At 36.9% G+C, this 4,329-nt stretch overlaps 1 protein-coding gene across 1 annotated transcript in view; it reads right to left on the bottom strand.

Moving 5' to 3' along the window:
* Positions 1 to 4,329, bottom strand: part of LOC128247863 (uncharacterized) — a 58,283-nt gene that overhangs the window by 11,857 nt on the left and 42,097 nt on the right. The gene's annotated exons all lie outside the window — the stretch shown is intronic.

The raw sequence follows: 4,329 nt of genomic DNA, 5'->3' as shown, positions 1-4,329 counted from the left end.
AATAATGATAATAATAATAATAATAATAATAATAATAATAATAATAATAATAATAATAATGGTTTCAAATTTTTGCTACAAAGGCAGAAATTTGGTGGGGAGTGTATTACATCGACCCCAGTGTTCAACTGGTACTTATTTTATCGACCCCGAAAGGATGAAAAGCAAAGTTGACCTCAGCAGAATTTGAACTCATAATGTAGTGACAGGTGAAATACCACTAAGCATTTTGCCCAGCATGCTAATGATTCTGCCAGTTTGCTGTCTTATACAATAATAATAAGAAGAAGAAGAATGCGACTGTTATCAAATGAACAATATTTCAACATCTTGTGTGTTTTTCATCTCAATCTACTTCATTTTGGTAATATTTAAAGGAATGAAGTAGATTGGGATGTTTATTTTGAACTTGTGGAAGACACACAAGATGTCAAGATATTGTTCATTCGATAACAGTCGCACTCTTCTTATTGTTTCTTTACTTTCTGGAAGAAGTAACACAAATCCTTTTAATAATAATAATAATCCTTTCTACTAAAGATATAAGACCTGAAATTTTAGGGGAGGGGACTAGCTGATTACATCGACCCCAGTATTACACTGGTACTTATCAACTTCAAAAAGATGAATGGCAAAGTCTACCTCAGTGGAATTTGAACTCAGAATGTAGCAATGAGTGAAATGCTGCTCGGCATTTTGTCCAGCATGCTAATGATTCTGCCAGCTCACCACCACCTTAATAATGAAAATAATAACAATGTGGAATTTGGTCTATACACCAAGCTGCTTCGCTCTCTTTCCTACTATCTCCTCCAACCCTCACTTATTTATGATTATCTCAAGTACAAGACAATAGTTGAAACTAAACATTTAATAATACCACACAGTAGTAAGAGCAAAGATTGTATCTTAAGATGATTACAATACTAGTGATTGTAGGAGCACTTGAAATGAACAAACTTTAAATTATTTGAGAATGATCCCTGGATTACCATCCATGCAGGAAAAGCAAAAGTTTGTAGTAACTGGTACATGACATGTAGTAAGAAAAGCATTGTTACTGTGAAATTTCTTTCCTTTTTTGCCCTTTATTTTCTTTGTTTACTATTATATTTTATATTTTTTTCTTTTTCTCTCTGTCTTTCTCCCCACCCCACTTTTTTTTCTTTCTTTCACAATTTGGTGTGATTATGTTAATGTCCTACAAATCTATACTGTGTGTTTTTCTGCCCTTGGTGTCAGAAAGGCACTCAGCAAGAAAAGGAAACAGAATTGAAAAATGATAATAATAATAATAATAATAATAATAATAATAATAATAATAATAATAATATTAATAATAATAATAATAATAATAATAATAATAATAATAATTAACAGAGCCCATAATAAAACCAAGCAAAAGAACAGCAGACAGATAATAATCATCATCATCACCGTTTAACATCCGCCTTCCATGCTAACATGGGTTGGAGACAATTTGACTGAGGACTGGCAAACCAGATGGCTGCACCAGGCTCCAGTCTGATCTGGCAGAGTTTCTACAGCTGGATGCCCTTCCTAACACCAACCACTCCGAGAGTGTAGTGGGTGCTTTTACGTGCCACCGGCACAAGGGCCAGTCAGGCAGTACTGGCAACGGCCACGCTCAAAATGGTGTATTTTACATGCCACCTGCACAGGAGCCAGTCCAGCGGCACTGGCAACGATCTCGCTCGAATGCTTTTTCACGTGCCACCGGTACAAGTGCCAGTAAGGCGACGCTGGTAACGATCACACTCAAATGGTGCTATTTACGTGCCACTGGCATGGAAACCAGACAGCTGCTCTGGCAATGATCACGCTCAGGCGGTGCTCTTAGCACTCCAGTGGCACAGGTGCCAGTCATCGAATTTGGTTCAATCACAATTTCAATTTCACTTTCCCCAACAGGTCTTCGGAAGCTGAGTTTAGTGTCCAGTTAATCATATGGTCCAGGACCATATATACAAACAGACAACAGGTCTCCCCATGGGATCCAGTTTCTCGGGCCTACTAGCCATCACTTATATGAACCATCTGGAACACCGAGCACTCAACATCTGCCGCTCATGCGCATTCTTCACCAGGTACGTAGATGACATCCTCATACACACAACCTCCCGTGAAGAGGCTGAGAGAATATTCACGACCTTCAATAGCATGGACATGAACATAAAGTTCACTATAGAACATCCCGACATCACTGGATCACTATCATTACTTGAATATAACAGAAGAAGGAGAGATCCACACCGAGTTCTACAGGAAAGCAGCCAGTAGAGATATGTTTGTCCAATACAATTCAGCACTTCCATTCGGTGCCAAAATAGGATACGCCAGAAACGAACTTGCACGTATCCAAGGCAAGTGCAGCAGAAAGGAGGACAAGATGACCCACACTACATGCTTCCTAAATATACTGAAAACCAACGGGTATCCTAGATCTATTATAAATCAGCTTAAGTACCCAAGATGACCAGCATGCCGAACACATAGAAAACCCAGCAACACATGCTTCCTTAAAATACCCCATTTTAGTGAGAGGATAACTACAGCCATCCGAACAGCCATAAGAAGAGAAGAGCTAGACACACAACTAGCCCACCCCGGCCCCTCTCTGAGAGAACACCTCGCAAAGAAATGAATAAGGGACAACAATCAATGCACATTAACAAATTGTCCCATCGTGACACACATTTATACCAACGAGTAAATACTGTATATAGAATACAATGTAACAAATGCAACAAGTTTTATGTGGGTAGCACAAGACCGTTACACATCTGCATCAAAGAACATCTGAACATGAGAGCCTCTTCCTTCAGAAAATATCTAGACAGATGCCGGAACACTGACAAGAGCATATCAGTCACAATTGAGGACAATGAAAGAAATTTGGGTAATTTAAGAATTAAGGAAGCATTACTCATACACAGACTAGGACCCCGAATTAACAACAGGCTAGAGATTGGTAATCAATATATTATTTAGCTAGATCTGGACGCGCGTAGGTTCATTCTTAATAAAACGCTCATGTATTGTTTATAACAAAAAAAATGAGAAGTTGCACATATAACACATAATTTAGAAGCAGCGCTACAGATATACCAACACACACGAGATTGAAACATAGCCGACCTCACACACTACTCATGAGGAATTCCGGAAGGAGGTTTGTGAGACCACTACTACGTCACTTCCGGAAAAAAAAAGAAAAGCCGTTAGTAAACAGTTTATAGCATAGACTCCTAAGAAGATCTGAAGAAGGAATTGTATTCCGAAATATCATCGAACTATTAATAACTAGATTATAACAAATATATAGTCCATTTTTTAATATTATAGTGCATTATTGTACCATTCAAAATTTTATATATATATATATATATATATATATTGTGTCTGGGGAGAGTCATTCTCTTTTAGTGCCTTGTAATTTAACACACACACTGGTAAAATTTCCACTCATTCCCTTCTTTATTTTTGAAAAATTTTCATTGCATCTTGCAACCTTTTCACTAGTTGTTGACTCTGTCCATTATTCACACTGTGTTCTGTATATATATATATATATATATACACATATATAAATTTAAAGAATGGAGTAAACGCATATTATAACTGCATACTTTTATTCCGACATATGTTTCGAAGAATTACAATTTATGCGATCCATAGGAATCGGCGATGTTAAAAATGTAAACTTCTCCTCAGGGAAATGTATGGGAACTAGCTTAAACGTAAGACATTATAACCGAATATGAGAACTATAGTTGGAGAAGGTTATAACGTAATTCATTTGAAAAAACCGTTGGAGATTAGGGCGCTACCAGATAGTACGTTGGACAAGAAGGGAAGAAAAGAAAAGAAAAAAGAAAAAAAGAAAAAGAAAATTCAGAGTGTAGAGTTGGGAGACGATAGGATAATATAAATTCTATAATTAAATTCAATAATAAACTATGGATACGTAAGGACACCCCAGAAGGATTTGATGTCCCTATGGGAACTTTCGATTCAGCACAAATAGCTGATTTGGTCTGCACATACATTCTTTATGAATTAGAAGACCAATTCCCAAATGTTAAGGGTGGTCTATACAGAGACGACTGTTTACTCTATTTGGATAATACCACAAACCAAAAAATACAAAAAGTTAAAAATAGACTAGCTAGGTTTTTCAGTAGAATGGGCTTTACTATAATATTTGAAGACGAAACATCTATAGCCAACTTCCTGGATGTCACTCTAGACCTACACACAAAAACCTTCTTCCCTTATCACAAACCCTCCACTAACCTTAAATACATT

Source organism: Octopus bimaculoides, chromosome 5 (assembly GCF_001194135.2).
Source record: "Octopus bimaculoides isolate UCB-OBI-ISO-001 chromosome 5, ASM119413v2, whole genome shotgun sequence".
Lineage (NCBI taxonomy): Eukaryota > Metazoa > Mollusca > Cephalopoda > Octopoda > Octopodidae > Octopus > Octopus bimaculoides.
This window is presented reverse-complemented; position numbering and strand designations above follow the sequence as displayed.